General features: G+C 42.2%; 1 protein-coding gene across 1 annotated transcript in view; it reads right to left on the bottom strand.

The window, feature by feature from the left end:
- Nucleotides 1-20,869, bottom strand: part of Gnaq (guanine nucleotide binding protein (G protein), q polypeptide) — a 152,055-nt gene that overhangs the window by 113,712 nt on the left and 17,474 nt on the right. The gene's annotated exons all lie outside the window — the stretch shown is intronic.

Genomic DNA, 20,869 nt, shown 5'->3' with positions numbered 1-20,869 from the left:
CCAAAATGCTCCAAAACAGAGAACTTTTTACCGTAAGAACAAAATTTCTTATCCCAAAGCTTCATTTATGAACAAAATTACTTAAAATACAGCTGAAAGGTGTCCTAAAGCTAAGTGTATAGGTGTACGTAGAATATGAAACATGGAATTCCATGTTTAGACTCAGATTTCATCTCCAAGATATATCATGTTAAATGGAAATAATCAAAAATCAAAAAAGAAAACAAGGACTCACTTTTGGTCTCCCGCATTTCTGATATGGATACACACTTGTATTATGTTTAGGTACCAGGGGCAAAAGAAGTGAGCCCAGTGGTGTCCTGAGATGAGATAAACTAGATGTAAGCAGGAAAGCTCATATTCTTTTTGTTTCCTTTTTGAGGGTGTGTGTGTGTGTGTGTGTGTGTGTGTGTGTGTGTGTGTGTGTGTGTGTGTGTGTGTGTGTGTGTGTGTGTGTGTGTGTGTGTGTGTGTGTGTGTGTGTGTGTGTGTGTGTGTGTGTGTCACTGGGGATTGAACACAAGCCCTAGCACAATCTAGCTAATCGATACCCAGCCGTTCGTTTTTATATAAGATATAGTCTCTTTAACTTTGCCCCGGGTAGATTCAAATAGTTGATCTTCCTGCCTCTGTCTTCTAAGCAGCTGAGAATACTGACCTACACCACCACATCCAAGTGAAAAAAATCACTTTCAAAACAGACTGGTTAAAATTGTTCACCTTTCTGCAAATCATAAACAAGATCTCTGTTGTTTTTGTTGGGGGTGCAACTGGGGTGGGAAATCTGTTATGAAACCTCAACAATCATGCGTTTCTACAGTGTGTATTTCTGATCCATTGTTAATATCTTCAAAGCCAGCATACTCAAATGCTGCTACTTCCCTTCTCTTCCAAGTACAACTCCACTATCATCAGCTCCCAGGAGGAGATATAGGGAGGGGTCGGATATTTATAGTGTTGCAAAAATATTACTGTAATCTAGAACAGAACCATAGTATTTGCCACTTGAGTAGATAAATATACCTAAGTTCTCTAACATCACAACTTGTTGCCATAATAGAAAAATATCCTTTACCAGCACAAGTTGAGGGCATTTTGTTGTTGTTGCTTTGTATTTATCTTAGCCAATAACTGGACTTTCCTTAAGAGGGTGTGTGTGTGTCTTTCCTTAAGAGGGTGCGTGTGTGTGTGTGTGTGTGTCTTTCCTTAAGAGGGTGTGTGTGTGTGTGTGTGTGTGTGTGTGTGTGTGTGTGTGTGTGTGTGTGTGTGTGTGTGTGTGTGTGTCCATAATGGCCATCTGAAGGAGAGCAAATGAAACTTTGGACAAAACATTTCCTATTCCCTAAATGATCTATATGCTTAAATTTTTTATTCCAGAGCTCATAAGCAATGTGTTTTGTAATGCCTTCAAATCAAATAATAAGCAGCATGAATGTTCATAACTTTCTGAATGGCAAATACTATTACTTGTTTATTAATCTTGTAGTTCCTACCATGTTATATTCTTGAGAATCTACTTCGCACAGAGCTAAATAATTGCAACTTCCTGACATGCAACGCAAAGTGTGCTGTGATTCGACAGTAGTCAGTACTCAAAAATTATAGTCAGTCATGTTGCTCATTCCTATAATACTGGATATAAGCTGTAATACTGTATATTACTGTAATAAACTGAAAACCACAAGACCGAAGTTCATGATCAAACAGCAAAAAGTTCATGAGACTAGAGATCAACAGAAAAGGCTGTAGTGATATACACCTTACACCTATAGTCACAGCTAATGGGAAGCAAAAGCAAGATCAGACTCTAGACTGGCCCAGACAAAATTCAAGACCCTATCTCAAAACTAACCAAAGCAAAAGTGCAGAACTGGAGATGTAGTTCGGGTGGTAGAGTATCTGTTAGCAAATGACAAGCTCTGAGCTCAAATGGAAGGAGGGAGGGAGGGAGGGAGGGCAGGAGGAAGGAAGGAAACCCACGGTGAACATTTCCTGTGACAATTTCCCAAATCACTGCCAGATTACCATTCAATTCCTGGGATCTACATTCCCGGATGCTTAAAAACCAAATAGCTAATTTTTGTTCCTGTTAGCATTTTACCTGCAGTTTTCCCTTTCCTGCAGCAGGAGAAGCTAAGGCCTAGCTTCAGAAGGAACACAATGTGTAAATCAAATTTACCACATGCTAAATGTGCACATGGTGCAGCTCTACCATATAAAAAAACGGTTCTTAATTTCAAGGAAGTCACAAACAATCATACAATTCATGATGCAATACAGATGAGAGAGCATGTTTTAACATACTCCAAAACATTCAGTCCTGACCACAAATGTGTATGACTGGCATGGAGGAGGAGATCTTCCATTTCACAGAGGTGGCCAGTGAACCTGAGAAAAGGAGACAAAGCCCAAGGTCAAACATACAAAGGCTCTTACTTAAACAGCCACAGTATGCAGCTAGGAGTTTGAAGGGATGTGTAAGGCCAGAGAAACCAAGACAACACACCTGCAGGTTTTGCAAACTCACAGTACCATCTCCCAGGAGTGAGGAAAGGAACAGAAAGTCCGAGGCGGAGTCTGAAGATGAAGACCTGGCCGGAAGGAGGGTTAAGAGGACACTGCAGGCCATGCGAATATGCTCACAAAGGCACGGAGGGAAGGGAGGGACAGACAGCCTTTCGTCGCTGGAAGGCAGAATGTACTGGAAAGTGCAACAGAATTTTTATGGTGTTGAATTCATCCCTTGGGGTTAAACCCGAGGATATTCCAACATTTCAACACCCCACTTAGGAGTCCAAGCTAGCTGAAGAACACAAACAGAATTCCAATAATGGAGGGGCCAGATGTCTGCCAGCACAATGAAGCATCTTTATCTGTTTCCACAGCAAGGAACAGCAGCTGACCCCCGCTGGGTAGATGGGCATGCAAAGGAAATGAGCCGTATTATATGTATTATCCTTTTTTTTAATAGGCTTGACTTCAGCTCCTAAGAAAAATAAATACTTATATATTCTCTGCGATGGCCCATGGCAGAGATGCCCCCTCGTTTATATTTACTTAATTCTGTAACACAGTACTTAATCCCGGAGCTAAAACGCTCCCCTCACTGAGTGCAGAAATCCAGTCGCTGAGCTGCTCTTAGTGCAAATAACAGACTTGGACGATTGCTGGCAGGTGCTTTTGACATTATTATAAGGATACGTGGAGGAGCTAGGAGGAGGAAGCTAGTGTGGAGGAAACGAGGTGTGGAAGAAGACAATGAAATTCAGTCACAAGACTGCTTCTGTGCCAGGTGACAAGGAAAGGTGAGATATTTACGTTAAAACTGTTTCCAGTTCTAAAGTGAAGCCCGTGTGTGGAATACACCTACAGTCTTCTCTCATGCCTTTGTCACAAGTATAGAAAACAGCCAGGCTGCAATGGGTACTTCACACAGGGTATTATAGCTCTGACTTGCCGGAGTCCAAGAAGGAGAAATGTGTTTTTCCTCAGGGGTCTGCTTCCTCCTCAGCAACATGCTATCTGTTGCTGGCCTAGGATGGGCGTGTAAGACAGATGGTAGGTGGTTCAGTCAGGCTCCAAGATGCTCTAGGCCTTCTACCTCCTCCTAGCTTCTATCCAGTCTCCATGTAGTCTCATTTAACCCACTAGCCTAGAAGGTTCAGGATGAAGTTGGGTACCTGGAACTTGAAAGAAAGTGGTCCACTACTTCAAGTTGCCAGGAGCGAGCCGGCCTCTGGAATGTGGTCTTGCACTGCTCCTTTGCCCCCTGAGCCGGGAGGGGAAACAGGACTAAGTAACAACCCTCTCAGAGGAAGCAAAGGTCCCACAGGAGCAGAGTCGCGAGGGTGACAGTTCCCACCCTCACAGTCTGGGTTAGTACAACTATTTGGACCCTGAAGTTATTAACAACTCAATTCTGTGGTTGGGCTGTGGCAAAATTGCAAGCAAACTGCAAAGGGGAGAAGAGATGGCGGCTGCTTCAGATGACACCTTTGCTAACACTGCTCCGGTGTTAGCACTGTGAGTGGATGGCTGCAGCCTACAACCACATTCACGATCGTTAGAAATTAACTCCTTTCATAAAGGACAAACGGTCATTACCCTGCATCTCTATGGGGTTTTAGAAGGGCACACATAAATAAGAATTTGACTCAGCCATGGTGACCCCCAGCATGGGTCACCAACCAGCCAGGCTGACGAGAAATTAGGCAAAAAGCTCGGGGCGGGGGGGGGGGGCACCACAGGCAGCTCATCAACTCATCTACTGCTTGATGAATTCGTTTCCTTACAAATATGATCTCCCCGGAGCTCTTGGGAATGGGGAAACGCCTTGGAACATGTCCACTCTCCCAGATCAGAGTCAAGAGCAACATCAAGAAACAGCTCCAGCATCGCACTCATCAACGACTCCCTTTTCCTAGTAATCAGGATCCCAGAAGCAACACTACTGAAGGCATTCCTTTATACTTCGAGTCTGGCACACACTGGTGCCCTCTGAGAGACAGGAACATGTAACAGGAAGGTGTGCTGAACTCAGAGGAAAATAAAACCTTAACTTTAGTCCACCTTCCTTGTCCACAGCACAATCACACTACTTTAACTCACACCTGTCACTTTTCAGCAAGAGGTGGGAGAGTTGGGGGGGAACCCACATATTGAATGGTACATGACATGCAGCAGTATTTCCACAAATCCAGTTACCCACATACCACCTGTACAACCTTTCCTTATAGCTGTGTGCCACCAAGATTATTGTTTACTTCATATTTTTAAAGCTACTTTATGTCACAGCTAGATATGAAACACAATTATCATGTACCCTTTATACCTACCAATGCACATAAATTGCAGCTATAGGTTTTTTGCTTTGTTTTGAATAGCCCATGAAAGTTAAAAAAAAAAAAAAGAGCTGAGAGCTGGTGGCCCACGCTTTTAATCCTACCTACTCAGGAGACAGAGATCTGAGGACTGCGGTTCAAAGCCAGCTCGCGCAGGAAACTCCATGAGACTCTTATGTCCAATGAACTACCAGGTAACCAGAAGTGGCGCTGTGGCTCTAGTGGTAGAGTGCTCGCCTTGAGTCCAAGAGCTGAGGGACAGCGCCCAGGCCCAGAGTTCAAGCACCATGACCAACCAAAAAAAAAAGCAATAGGGACCCAGCCAAACCCAGACCTAGCCCCTTCTCTAGGAGGAAGTTATCTGTAGGAAGAAGTTATCAGATCTTGTCCCCCAAGGAACAGGACAGAATGCAGAGCTTCTGTCCAAGGACATGAAGGGGAAATGTGGTTAACTGAGAAAGGGGGCCTTTCAGAAAGGCTGGGGTTGGCTCCACCACCGTGCACACGACCGTTGGGGAGCTTGAACTCCCTGCTGAATCACCCTCCTTCACACAGCCACACACTTCCTTCCAACGCTGGCTCCAGACACTGAGGGAATGATATGAACAAGCTTTTAGCACTTTGCCTACTCAACAAGAGGGACCTAGTGTATTTGTTTGTCACTGCTGCTGTGGTTCTAACTCCAAAATGAGTTGTAAACAAACCTAGCTCTTTTCCAGGATTAGCATAAACCCATTGTTTTCAGCCTGTGTTTCTAAAATGATTTGCTTACTAGGTGCCAGGCATTCTACTTAGTACTGGATATTAAATCTCATTTGATCTGTATCTCTCTGAGCCTCCTAATAGCCCTATAAGGTAAATATTACTTAGTACTCCTATTTCACAGAAGAAAGTGGGACTTGCCCCAGGTCAATCAGTCATAAATCAATGAACGGGCTTCAAGCTTCATCTCTGAGAGAGCAATTAAAACCCAGGGGGAAGCTGCAGGCGTGTGAGCTATCTACACTAGCCATACCCTCAACTTGACTTTCATTACCTCTGAACCACAAAATAGAACCTTAAAAGGCCAAAACTCTCCACATAGTGCAGCTGAGGAAAAATCAATTAAAATAGATTTTCATCTCTACCATATTATAAATTAAATGCAATAAATCCTTGCAACTAGATTGATTTCCAACATGCTAGCCAAGAAACCCATACTTGGAAGCTTTTGAAATGAGCAACTTCAATAGTGACATTCTCAAGAATGGTCAGACTGCCCATGAATGAAGAGGGGGCTGCCTCTCTGTGACCTTCCCACCGCCCACCATGCTGCTCAGGCTTCTCCTAGCAACTGCCTCTCTCCAAAGAATACTCCAATCCTCTGTCCTTCCAACCAAAGCAGTCTATATTTCCTGCCCCAAGTTCCAGACGTTGTCAGTACCAAGGTTTGTATTATTATCGGTGTCTCATGAAATTTGCATTTGCATGATGAAAAGCACGTACCACAAATAACTTCAAAACCCAACATGGAGAGTAAAAACAAAACAAAACAAAAAAAATCTATCAGTTCTCACAGGACCATCAAACTTAGGGTAGAATCATTAGCCAGTTGTTATATTTTCAAGCACAGACTTTACTTTTCAATTCAATGGATTCAGTCAAGTGGGAGAAAAACCAAATAGATAGTAAATGTTCACTTTTCCCTCACAAAGCTTGTTCTTTGAGAATGGGTTGGGGTCACAACTACAATAATCTATTTCAATTAACAATTTTCATGTGAAACTATTATGATCCTATTAGGTACTTAAAATCGCAAAATAGTAGGAAACTGGTAAGAAATTAACTATTACGATCTCCTATTGGGCTAGCTTAACAGGAATAATCCATTTTTATTGAGGGGAAGGCAGAAGAAAATGAGTTTAATTGAACTGCATAGCACACACAGCCTCATCCACAATGGTTATGTCTCCTTATTAATTGCCATTGAATTCAAGGCGCACCACCTGCAACAGGAAGGCCAGAAGCATCCATCCCACTAACTTCCCCTCTTTTCTTCCCCGTTCCCTTTCACCATGACACTTCTTCTAGCAGCCTGGTATCCACAAGGACAGAAAGAGAAGGTCTCACTCCATCCTCTAACCTCAGCGCCTGGCATTCGCTTTTAGAACCAATGTTATATTCAATAAGCAATTGTTCAATGGATGGCTGCTTTTGTTTAGGCCCTATCTTAACTGCCAGCTCCCCCAAAATAGGGCATCAAGTTCTGGCTCTCTAGAAGAAATTATGTGAAGCAGTGAAGAACTTCTTTTTAATGTTTCAAAAACTCCTCCAAACACAATGCCAACTCAAAAACCAACTCAAACCTCTAGAGCAAATGGCTCATGGTAAGGGCAGAAAGGAAAAGAGAAAGATTTTTAAAGTCCTGTGCTTTTTTTATTATTAAAAAATAGCTGATGTGTGGACGCCACCATTGTGTTTTACATGCAAGGTAGCAGGTCAGTAACACCATGGGGTTACACACTCCTGAGACAGGGTTTCTGATGCACTATCTACAACAGTGATTAAAAAAAAAAAATCACCTAAAATGTTGACCTACTTACCTCTCTCAGGGCCACACTTCACACATCTATTTGATTCAAATATACCAAAAATTAAAGTGTATTTCAGGTCTTTAAGATCAAATGTAAGACAGATATTATTTTAAGATTTATAAGAGATTGGGGTTGGATTTTAAGACAAAGAAAATGTTAAGATTGAAAAGTTATGAAAAACTTATGAACATCTAGAAAATATGGGGAAAGACGCTTGCTTTAGCTGGAATTCTAAAAATCCCCCCTTTAAAAAATTCTGCATAGCATTCTCTCAAAACCGTTCTCACTGGTGCGGCGCCTGGCGCTGGCTCTGACTGGCTACAAAGGCAAAGGCTAGCTTTGATCATTTCTTTTTAACCATCAGTTTGATATCTAATAATTATTTCAAACAAGACCTGCCTATAACATTTTAAAAGTGATCACTAATATTGTTATTAATTTAAAAAACATATTTGTGGAAAGTAGCCACTTGAAGAGCACACATAATAGGGTGTGGCTCACAGAAAGATTTAGGTTGGATCCATAAACAAATCAGGACAAATTTGAAAATCTATGACCAGTTCAGTGATGTAGAAGGTAAACCCTGCCCCTCAGGAGCTACTATGTGGCTAATCCTGGCAACTTCTCATCAGCTGTATTTTATACCCCTTGTGTGATTTTCATGATGTACAGGCATTACATTTGCCCTCGAGGAAGATGGGTAATTCATTAGTGTCCCAGTATGCCACACACATTAAAAACAAACGATCTCACAATCGATGGTGTTTAGAAATACATTCATCAGTCAGCCCCTAATGGGAACAGCGGCCCGGAGGACACATGCCATGGAAGAGCGTACAGCTCTGTGGACCCAGCAGTGAACCTGCTCACAGCAACTCAACAGCAGTTCATGCTCGCTAGCAACAAGTGCCACAAGGGCCTGGGCATGTTGCTTCCACTGGCAAACAACAAAGGCTTCAGAAAAAATGCCCGGATAACCTTTGGGCATTTAAGAATGAATCATTTTTAGAGTTGCGCTGACTGAGCTCCAAAGGGAATCATCTACACCTTTTCTCACAGGTTAAGTCAACCAACCACCTTTAAATGGGGACATTTCAGATGAACCATACTTTCATTTAAAAAAGCCTACTTCCTTCGTTTCACAGCGACCCCACATTCTACTTAGCTGAGTGTGTGAAGAAGAACTGGAAGTCACCCTGGAGAGTGTATTGCTCCCTGGAAGAATGAATTACTTTCTGTCCACTCAGCCTCACTGAGGCAGGTATGCACATAGTGTTTTGCACTTTTCATTGAATTGCATTCACTCCCTAGGACCTAGTCCTGCCTGGCGGTCTTGTGGCTGAAGACAAGTGCTATAGCGCAACACAACTGAGGCCGGCACGGGACCTGGGTGTATACAGGCAGAGCTTGAAGGCCGCGTAAGTCACCTCACAGTCCTGACCCGTGGCACATCCCTGCCTCAGGGCCGTTTCTGGCATGCTGGACTTACTGTATAGGACCTATCAGGCCAGCACCCTTCCTCTTTCTTTCTCTCCTAGCCCTCATGGAGGGCATCACAGTGAGGCTAACGTCTCATTTCCTGCTGCACCCCAGGTCCCCTCTCTCATATTATCTAATTTGTTCTCATAGCATGGACCATTTTCTAAACCAGGCACTGATTAGCTATTGCCCTTCTTCCACACATATACAGAGAGGGCTACTGCCTGGCCGGCCGGCAGACGCGTCCGAAGCATCCAGGCTGCCTTGAGCTCACAGCAAGGGCTCCCATAAAGCAGCACCCTGTGGCTGCATCCTTTTAAAACAGATGCCACAAGTGACTGGCCCTTTCAGTCACACCCTAGGGCTGCTTAGTAATTGTCTTTCCCTGACATTTTTGGTTCTTTTGTCTTTCCCCAAATGTAGGGGGAAAAAATGACACACATAATGGGAAAGAACTACTGCTCCAGATCTTATATTTAAGTGGGTCAGTTGAGCCTGGAAAACTAGAAAACCAAACCTTTCTTGTAGGCAATTTAACCAAAACTTTTGACCAACAAATAATACTTCTAGGAATTTAAAATTACATAAAGGGTATTATCAAGAGACTGTGCAATATTTCAGAATTTTCACTGTTCTGTTACTTGTACTAGTGAACAATCAGAAACAATCCAAATATATTTTAGTCATAGCATGGAAAGTCCAGAACCACTAATGCAAGGCTAGAGTCCAATCGGGCCAAATGTTCACTGGAAATCATGTGTTAAGATCTGACATGAATGTGTGTGTGTGTGTGTATATATATGTTCACGCAAGAATGTACGCATGCCATGCCTCCAAGAAAAAAGATGACACAATTAGAATTTCAGCTAGGCGCGGGTGGGTCATGCCTGTAATCCTAGCTACTCAGGAGGCTGAGGATCACGGTTCAAAGCCAGCCCAGGCAGGAAAGTATGTGAGACTATCTCCAATAAACCACCAGAAAACTGGAAGTGGTGCTGTAGCTCAAGTGGTAGAGCACTGGCCTTAAGCTGAAGAGCTGAGGGACAGCACCCAGGCCCAGAGTTCAGGCCCCATCACACACACACACACACACACACACACACACACATACATACCCACACACACACACACACACACACGCCCCCCCACACTCACACACACACTCACACACAAATTGACACCTGATGGAAATTTTCTTCCTTTCAACTTTTCTAAATTTTCTAATTTAGTTTAGTTTTGTAGCTAATGAAAGTAATGATACTGATTCAGAGTGAAACAATCTGAGCATTCCATTCATTAACAACTTCTGCACTAATCAGCCTATTGTTCTTACCACACATAAACCAAAGCCATGTTTAACAGTTAGCACCTTTTTGGGATGGGGTGAGGAGGCAAATTCTTGAAATCAGAATGCAAACACTTCAATTCACACCTTACAAACCCAAGAAACTATTGGATAAGAGAAAAAAAGTGATTAGCTAAATAGAGTGGGAAAACATAGAAGCCAGGAATATAAGGACAGGTTTTTCCCATCTGAATTCCATCTGTTACCTGAAATGTAAGTATTAGCTCCTTATCTTCCTCTCTCACTATACACACCAGCCTTTACCTCTGAGTCTCTGCACACTTGCAAAGACTAGACTAGCCTCTGCCAGTGGTCAGGAATTAACAGTGTCCTACAGATGACATTCTTAGGATTATGGCCGGAGCAGAGATCCAGATACCTCATATACCTGAATCCTCATCCCTGCCTGGCTCAGAGAAAAAGATACAAAAGGGGACCTGGTCTGCCTATCAGAAAGAAGGGGTTGTTTCTGTTCAAGACTGGGATGTTTGCTTTTTTACTTTTTCTGAAGACAGGGTCTTACTATGTTGTCCAGGCTGTTTTCAAACGCCTGGGCTCAAGCAATCCTTCTGTGTCAGCCTCTCAGTAGCTGGGACTGCCCATGGGGGACCCACTGTGCCTGGTTAGGGCTCGCGTCTTAATATCCCTACTTCTTCACTGGATCACATGGCCAGGAAAGAAACGATCTTCCCTCTTTGCTCACTTTACTAACTCTAAAGATATACATGGTACAACCCCCCCCCCCCACAGTGGCTACAGATTAGCAAAATACATCAAGGTGTTGCTATTCAAAGAAATAGTTACATTCAAAGTAGACTCTAACTACAACCTTGAGTGATCATTTATAATGTAGAAATTACCAAGCTTACTGAGCGTATTATGATATGCTTCTGAGAGTCTTCTCAAGAGTTAGTATTTTGGAAAAGCAGGTTTTACTGAATAGACAAGATGGCCTAACCATACGCTCTCACCGCACAGTGGACTCCATCCTACAGAAAAAGTCTGCATGGGCAGCTGCTCTATAGGAGAAAGAAGCAAATCATACAACCACTACCAAAGACCCAGGCGGCCTGGGAGCATGCTTGGAGCTACATCGTCTCTGTAGCGCCAGAAGCATCACCGGGCAGAACTAGGAGAGGGAAAAAAAATTCTGTCCCTTGAGCTGTGTTGTTTCTGACAAGGCCCTGGGGGGTGGGGGATGGGGGTGGGGGGGTGACGGGGGTGGGGGGATGAAGGATGGGGGTAGGGTGACGCCCTTCTCTCATCCGACGGCCTCGGAACCAGTGGCCTTTGGGATGGGACTGCTCTGTACCAGTTGCTGCAATCTGTCTGCTGGCTATTTTACCTAGCTTCACCGCTCTGCAATATTTCAGAGGGAGGGGAAAAAAGACCAGTGATTAGGAGACCTAAGAGGTTTGATTTCAAGTGGGGAAACATTTTAGAGCATGAAAGAAAACAATGAGTGATGCAAACTGCAACAACAAAATGCTTTCCATCACAGTCAATAAGGAGTTAGGAATACGTTTTCCTCCCAATCCCCCCAAAGTGAGGCCCAAACTTCAGTTTAGAGCTACAGTCAGTAAGAAGGGCATCCTTTCCCAAAGAGGGCTGATTCACTGCAAGACTGCCTCAGTTTCTGTCAGCACCTCTAGAACTCTATCTTCCTTAGGGCAAAGAGTCAAGAATTCGGCCAGAGCCATCACACCCGAGCAGAGATTCAGAAAAGATGCTTTGGAAAGGGTACCATTCTGTTGCTTGGGTCTGGACCACACTGGAGTTCTTAAAACAAATGATGACAGTGAAGACTTGTCAAAATGAAAGTCAGAAACACTCACTGCTTAGTAACACTGGATACAGTTTACACTCTATCTGTGGTTCTGTTTTCTTTAAAGGCAAAAAAAAATGTAGTTCATTTCTGTACTCTACACTGTTCGGAAGAAAAAATCATGTCAGCTGCTTCCGGGAAAACGAGAAAGTTTTTAATGGGGAGAATTCTTTAAGCCTGAATTTCAAGTGTCAAGATTTCTTACACTTGAACCACTTTGAAGGATTTGCACTCTGAGATCACACTAAAGCAGAAGGGGTGTTGTACAACTGAGACACTAATTTACAAAAGCACTGCATACAACAGTAAAAGCAACTGTTTTTAAAACCCTAATTAAGACCTGGACCTTTAACCTGTATTTTGTCCGACAACTGGCCACACTGCTAGAAGTTTCTGTCTCTAGCCCATCTGTCGCCAGAATTCCATTTCTCAATATTCTACTGCCACTAATTCCTAAACAATACTCCTTCTATTTGGTCCTGGAACCATATATAATTTGAGAACTACTGCTTCAGTGCAATTTAAAAGTGCTGGGCCCACCGAACTTACCTACATGCCATCAAAGAGACCAACGCTGTTCAGAAATACATCCCAGGAACCTGTTCCTTATTTAGTCCAGAGTTGTATCTGGGAAATGACTACCAGCCCTTAGCATCAGAGCAATCTGCATTACTGTCCACTCCTGACTTCCTTCCTGCGTGCAACCTCGAATCTGGAAACACGTTTAGGGGGCGTCTGTGAACCAGAATCACAGTGCCTAATGGAAGACATACGCTCCTCCAACTCTTTCTTCTTTTTTTTTCCAACCAGGCCTTCAACAGCTAGGATTCCACATGGGCACATAAGAGGGAATGAAGACTATCTCAGGCAGAAAATCATTCATGTATCTCCCTACCATTTGCTAGTGGATAGTTTTTTGGACAAGATTAATAACCTGTGAACCTCCATTTCTTTTAGCTACAAAATTGAGAGTATAAGACCACATAAGATTTCTGGTTTCTAGCTGTTCAAAGTTAGGGATTATTACAGTTAGAATAAGCATGAATTTGGGATGGATTCCAATGGTATTTGGAGCTCATTACTTTAAAGCTAATTAAATGGGGCTGAGAGGAATGAAAAGATGTCAACCATGGACTTTGCTATTTTCTAAACCTCTCAGTCTCCTCACACAAATACTTCACCAAAGTCTACATGCTCACAGGGCCAGGGAATGCCAACACAAGCAAGGGACAGTGCAAAATAAAGGTGAAATCCCAAGAACAAACAGTAATTCTACAAGAGCTCTACTGAAAAGTAATTCAGGACTTCTTACTCTTCATTAGGTTTTCTTGCTCAGGGCTGGTACTCCACCTTTTGAGTCATACCCTGGAGCCTGGCTCTTTCCTGGTTAATTGGAGATGAGTCCCATGGACCTTTCTACCTGGGCTGACTTCAAAACTTTATATCCTTAGCAGCTAGGACTAAGGCATGACCAACATTATTTCATGAATTATTTTCTTTATACTTGTTAGGGAGAAAGAAATGTAAACCAAAAAATAAATAAATAAATAAAGGAAAACCAACCAGGCCTTCTACGGGAGTCACATCTCTCCTGAGAAGTAACTATATTCCAGAGTCCAGGAAGGAAAGCAAGCATTGAAGAAAGCATAAATCTGAATTTTTTTTCTATTTATAGCATTTAGGGATTATCTCTTGCCATCATAAATTTTGAAATACTGGTCCCCAAACTTCTACGTTATTGTACAAGGATGGAAAAGGCCACTTCCCGACCTCATTAAAATCACTCATGATTTAGGACAGCTTCTACTTCCTTAGAATTATTTTTCCAAAGAAAAGTGAAACTACTAGGAAAAAAGGGAAAAAGAAAAGAATGAGGATTTTTATAGTGGTATTATCACCTTGACAATATCTTCTGTTGAAAATAGATTCAATTTCAATAAAACTGACAATAAAAGAACAGAAAAATCTTGCCTTAAGGTTTAAACTTTTAGTGTCATTTAATGGCCTATAAAAATGCTCTAAAATACTATCCCCAGCACTAAAAAGGAATCTAAGTATAATTGTTGTTATTTGTAAAATTAAATGAACCTAAAGAAACCTGCCAGGAATTTCACACAACTTTAGTGGTTATCCTACTTTTCAGAAAGAAGCAAGAGCATCTTGTGGTTCTCCGAGATCTATGTATTTCCTGTAGATAGCAGGAGTGTCATGAATGCCTGCCCCAGGCTCTTGGAGTTAGCTTTCAATTGTTTTTTTTTTTTTTAATATAATGGATCTTATTGGCTTAAAAGAAAAAGATATGGTTAGCAGGAAATATTCTGATTGGTGAGACTTTTTTTCATTTTTAATACTTTTTTACTGTAAAAATACTGTACAGAGGGGTTACAGTTAATGAGCAAGGTAATGAGTACATTTCCTACCCCCTACCATCCCTTCGCGCCACCTCCACAACTACACTTCCCCTCTTCCCGTGCCCTCTCCCCCACTTAATGATGGGACAGTTAAATTCTTGTTACATAGTGTTTACAAAACAAATGTAAGAGTGATACAAAATAAATTTTATTGTGCACTGAACTGTCTGTAACTGAACAACCACCACTAGTAACAAGATTGTCGAATAGAAGCTTCTAGCCTATAAACCTTTTATCTACCATACTTAATCCAGGCTAAAGCTTGGCCTATCAGCCATATAAAAACAGGTACTTAGAAAAGCTAAGCAGTGTTTCCCACATTTGATATACAACTTAGAGTTTACTTTGACTAATAGTGTAACAAATAAATGCCTCATGATTTGTGAATACTGGTGGACATGCTCAATGCCACTCAGCACTGAAAGCATAGCCCCAGCATTCCATGAAAAGGTCTCAAAGGAAATTTTCCTGTTCATTCGATCTATGACTTGCTTTATTCCTTAAATTTCCATTTGGTCAAATGTCAACAGGCTAAGTTAACTACAGCATCACATGTCCTTTTCTTCCCATGAACACTGGTGAAGACCACCAAGTAAGTAAGGCATTTTGCTCAAGTGTGTTGTTAGTTTGCTTCAATGTGGTACAGGTAGATTCAGAGAACATTACTCCTATAACCCTCCCACTCGAAGTAAAATGTTCATATTGTTATTCCTCTTATTATATATTCTTAATAATATTAATATAGAATATAAATTATACAAGTTATTATTTATATTGTTTATATTGTTTATATAAATAATATACCATTTCTATTCTATTCATAATTATATAACTATATCATTTATAACATTTTACTATGTTGTATTATTCTCCAAGTCTTCTCCTGTACTTTTACTGAATTTTTATCAATTATCATGGCAGCCATGCCGTTCTGTTAATCCATCAAGCATCCATCAACTGAAGGTTCATTATCAACCAAGGGCTGGCTTATGAAATACCCTGTTTCTGAGCAAGTTTTCTGGATCAGTGGCTCAAGTGTGTGCTCTGGTGTCCTTGGGGAGTGTAGGGACCCTCCAGTAGACACAGGAACCCCACCATGTTCACACTGACACTGAGACTGTAAGCCTTTGCTGCTTACACCTTCCATGACCATGATGAGGCCGTGCTTCTTTCTGACGGCTCACGGGATGTGTTTGCATGTGCTCATTTTGGTAGAGTCTCAATTTCATTCGTTTATGGTAAATGACGACAGTAGCCCATAGGAACAAAAGCCCATTTTATGGATCCCCAGTCATCTTCAAGAATAAGAAAAAGTGCTGAAATTTTAAAGTGATTCCCGTTTCTAGACTGCTGGCAATAATTTCACTTGCTACGCTTCAGATTTTTAAAAAAGTAGTACTTGGATAACTTCTAGAACTCTTAGCCTTCAAAAACAACACTCCATCAGAAAACACTAACTAAGAAGCTCAACAACACTGGTGGGTTGTGTGGGGAGCGGTGATACCAGCTAGACAGAATGTGGTTAACTGCAAACATGAGAGCATTCTCACTGTCCATGCCAGGTCACAGCCCCCTTGTGCCTCAGGACAAGATGAACCTCTAGAATTTAAACCTGAAAAACACTGACCTGGGGTTATCCTGTGTTTGGGACCCCACTTGCCTTTAAAAAAGAAAAAAACAGCACTCTGATCTGGAAACATCAATACCGAGCTTGTGTATTCTGCACAAGGGACACTGGCTTTTGGAAAGAAGTTTGTGGCTGGGTTTATGAGAAAGATGAGGAAAATAACCATTCCTGTAAATGAGGAGCAGATCGGGAGCATCTAGATTATTCATAAACAATTAGCCCGCAAAGTCCTTTAAGTGTTTTTAATGCATCAAACAAGAAACCACTTGCTCCCTCAACGTGGAAAATAAGGAAGTACACAGGAGATTTCATTTCTAGCATGGACATAGAAAATGCAGAAAACTTTTACTTCCCACAAACCAGAACTCCCTTTGTCATTCCACCATCGCTGGCTGTGCCTTGCTTCCTTAGAAGCTGAACCACGTACTGTCTTTTAAATGCATCTCAAAATACTGATTCATTTAACTTTACCCAGTCAAGATAAACCTAATGAATTAAATAGTTCAAATCCTACCCAAGTTTCTTTTTTCTTTTTTTTTTGGTCGGCCGTGGGGCTTAAACTCTGGGCTTGGGCGCTGTCCCTCAGCTCTTCAGCTCAAGGCAAGCGCTCTACCGCTTGAGCCACAGTGTCACTTCTGGTATTCTAGTGGTTTATTGGAGATAAGAGTCTCATGGACTTTCCTTGCCCAGGCTGGCTTTGAACCATGATCCTCAGATCTCAGCCTCCTGAGTAGCTAGGATTACAGGTGTGAGCCACAGGCGCCCAGCCCTACCCAAGTTTTTATAAAGGGTTTTCAGTTTTGCTATCTTGCTGGCACCCTGCCTTTGCTGTAAATGATGTAGTATTTCCAGATGTTTTCAGAATATTCCCAGAGAGAGGCCATGATTACAGTGCTTACTGACACAATGGTGCCTTTCCCGAAGCCACATGGTACTGCAAGTTCATTCCTGCCTGTGGTCAGCATTGGGCTCTGGTTACTGGACAGAAAGTTTTGGTATTGCTCTCTTCCCTTCATTAATCACATTCTTCAATAAGTCCACATTAACTTAGTCTGCCTCACTTAACAAAAAAAAGTAACTAAATAACGCTAACCCAATGTTCTGCCATTTCTGTACCTATCCTTCTCCCCTAACGTCTTAAATGATCATATCCTAGAAATCTTAACAAATTTTCACTTCATCCTGTTGGAATGCTTTTGCCTTGATTCTGGCATTTTGTCAAAGTCATTCTGTATTAATTTTATATGTAGAATTTCCTCTTTTTTTTGGGGGGGGGGGTCCGGTCGTGGGGCCTGAACTCCGGGCCTGGGCGCTGTCCCTCAGCTCTTCAGCTCAAGGCTAGCCCTCTACCACTTGAGCCATAGCACCACTTCCGGCTTTTTTCTTTTTGCTTATGTGGTGCTGAGGAATCGAACCCAGGGCCTCAGGCATGCAAGGCAAGCGCTCTACCACTGAGCCACCTTCCCAGCCCTATACATAGAATTTCTGAAAACACACCACCTTCTATACACTAGATTAAAATAAGTAAATCAGTAAATTAAATGTCCCTTTTAGCTACTAGTTTTCATAATATATAAAAGCTAGCCCTCTAAAGACACAGGGCTTGTGGTTTTTCTACTGTATTCTAGCTAGCTGTTTGTTAAGATCTGTGCGTGTTTGTGTGCACATGTGCGCTGGTCTTAGGGCTTCCACTCTGGGCCTGGATAGGGTCCCTGGGCTTTTCTGTTCAAGACTAGCCCTCTAGCATTTGAGCCACAGCTCCACTCCCAGCTTTGTGGTCATTAATTGCAGTTAAGCGTCTCATGGACGTTCCTGCCTAGGCTGGCTTTGAACCACCATCCTCAGATCTCAGCTCCCTAAGTAGCCAGGCCTACAGGGATGAGCCACCAGCACCCAGCTTGTATTCAAATGTTAAAAGCATTTATCTTAATTATAAGGTATCTTAATACTCTTATAAGTTATTATAATGTGTAATTATTATACTTTAGCATCGGATATTTGGCTAAGCTGATTGCTTGATTTCTATAATCCTCCACCTTCACTATCAGATCCCTAAGAAATGAGATTCTGGCCAGAAGAGACGTCAATTCTTTACACAGCCATCCGGCATTACTAAGCTATGCTTAGGAAAACTTCTGTAGCAATCATTTCCTAAGTGATTAGGCAGAGAACCAGCAGAATTAGAAACTTGTTGTGAGGCATCACTATTCTAGCGATGAAAATTCTACCAACAATGCAGTGAGAAGACATGGCCTGGGTTTGGCGAGCCTCGCTCTTCTCAGGTTCTCTGCCTCTCTACCTCTCTGCTGTGTGATGGCAACACTTCTCATCTCGATGTCCAAATTTAAATACTTCCTTGTCATATCTGTTGGATTCCCTGATTCAAAAAAGGTAGCTTGGGGTTAGGATAGAAAATAGGAAAATGACTGTTGTAATTTTTTAAACTACAATGATTAAGGAAAGGAGCAAATGGCTGACACTTAAAATCCCAGCTACTCAGGAGGCTGAGGTCCAGAGAATCATGGTTTGAAGCCAGACTGGGCAAAAATGTCTGTGAGATTCTATGACCAAAATAACCAGCAAAATGCAGGGCTAGAGTCGTAATTCAAGTGGTTCAATGTCAGCCAAGCAGGCAAGCCACGTAGACATGAGGGCCTGAGTTCAAACCAAACCACCACCTCTACCACTAACCCCAACTCTCCTTCAAAATTTATAAAACAAAACAAAAGCCCACCTATTACCCCTACTACAATGATTTAGCTGTTGCCTTCATCAGCATCTGAGCCTCAAGGGTTCAGTTACTGTCTCCAAGTATAAAAAAAAAAGTACACTGTCTTTCCCTTGTGCTGGTGTATGATAAATGAGGTACAGTACCTCTACCTGATGCCTCCAGGCTGGCAATACAGAACACACTAGGATGTGCAGTGCTATTCACTCTACCAGGGTAATTTGCTTAAAGCATATTCCAAAATTTCTTGCTTTTTATTTCTCAGCTTTTTTTTCTGCCCTTCAAGCACATTTTAGACTGAGCAACTAATCCTTGTTGGACAAACCTCTTTGAAAAAGAGCTCTGAAGCCAGGTCATTGCCCAAGGCATGAACTAAGATGAGAAATAAGCTTTTAATTACTAATTTCGCCAAATCCTGCTTTTTTTTCTTTCAGAAGCCAAAGTTCTGCATCCAGAGCTCCCTGTTTGCTTTCTAATAGGTCTTAAGCAAAAAACAATGTCATTATTTTTAAAGGATAGTCTATTGTCGTCTTGTTTGTCCTTCCTCAGCATCTGGAGATTCTAAAACACAGGTCTGTTCATAGGTTTGAAGTCTACTAACCTTCGCCAGAATGTTATGTCACCTTTGAAGCTTCTGTCTACCCATAACCTCAAGTTTCAGAGTCAATCCGGCCTCCAACTTCTGGGTCAACAAGCCCCACTTTAACTCCATCTCTTCTAAACTTCACCCATTGTCTGTCTTCTAGCGAGCGTCTCCTACCATGCTATATGCCATGGAAATACATTCAAGAAGGCTCACGCTCTTCCCACACCCAACAAAAAACGAATCATCAAATAAAACAAAGATTTGGCCTTAGATTTCTTCTGCATCAAAGCTGGTTGTTGGTCACAACCACTCTGAGTTCTAGCTCAACGCCTCTGCCCAGGTTCAACATTCAAAATGGCAGAATGTTCTAGCCTACAGGAATGAATTTCAGAGATGTGAAATCCCTAGGCGTTACAAAGAATGATTTTTAACAACAGCCATGAACAGTGCTTTTGTTAAAACCTACAACTGAAAAGCATTACTGACTATCAACATGACCCAGGCTGTGTTCTGTGGCCTACTGATGTGGAAATCACACACACACCAGTCGTGCTTACTAAGATAATGTTTGATTTATGGGACACAGATAATAATCTATGAGAGGATTAAAAACATGGAACAGGCAATAATAGATTTTGAAAGCAAAAACAAAAACTTTCAATGCTTCAGCTTTTAACATCTGACACAGAAGTAATGCATAGGATCTATGAGTATGTGCATGCTATATACAAGAGAACACCACTGAAATGTCCAAGTGTTTATTGTTCTATCTTATTTCCAGGTATTTAAGGGTAAAATTTCCACTTTGTGAATAATCTAGGCTCAGAAATCCCAGTCTGCTCCAGCAGGTTAAGAGGAAAAGATGTGTTCCAGGGTCCACAAGGAAATGAGGAGGTCACATAAAGCTTGTTCTCGTCTTTTGAATTCAAGGAAATCAGTACCATTGGATGACTCCACCTCCATTCTTCAGTGACAGCTGCTCCCCCCAGGGGGCCACATCCTGTCCAGCGCCTCTGCTTCCCTCTAACACCTCAGAACGCCGCTAAACTCTCAGCACCTCTCAGCACCGCAGCTCCTCGCCAGGCACTGCAGGAGAGCTCACCGCTTTCCTGAACCTCACTACGAGGTTGCATTACGTTTCCCCAAGTGAGAGGAAAACAGGGCCTGGAGAAACGACCTACCATGACAAGCAAGCACCAGCTCCAATCTAGGAACTTTTCTTTCCAGCATGGGATGCCATTCCTGCTGTTTGTCTGTTAACTGTACCACAGAGAGGATGCCACGACAGCCACAAAGTAAAATGAAAGTTGAAAAGGCTTCAATCCAAAGCCAATAGGAAGCGCTAGAGCTACTGACACTGCTTTTATAAGGCGATATTGACGGCCTTCAACAGGTTATAAGATGGTAAGAGTAAATAACAACTGTTGTTTCCACGGATCACAGAAGCATTATATT

Source organism: Dipodomys ordii, unplaced genomic scaffold (genome assembly GCF_000151885.1).
Source record: "Dipodomys ordii isolate 6190 unplaced genomic scaffold, Dord_2.0 Scaffold40, whole genome shotgun sequence".
NCBI classification, from domain to species: domain Eukaryota; kingdom Metazoa; phylum Chordata; class Mammalia; order Rodentia; family Heteromyidae; genus Dipodomys; species Dipodomys ordii.
The sequence above is the reverse complement of the archived record's forward strand: the minus strand, read 5'-3'. Positions and strand labels throughout refer to the sequence as shown.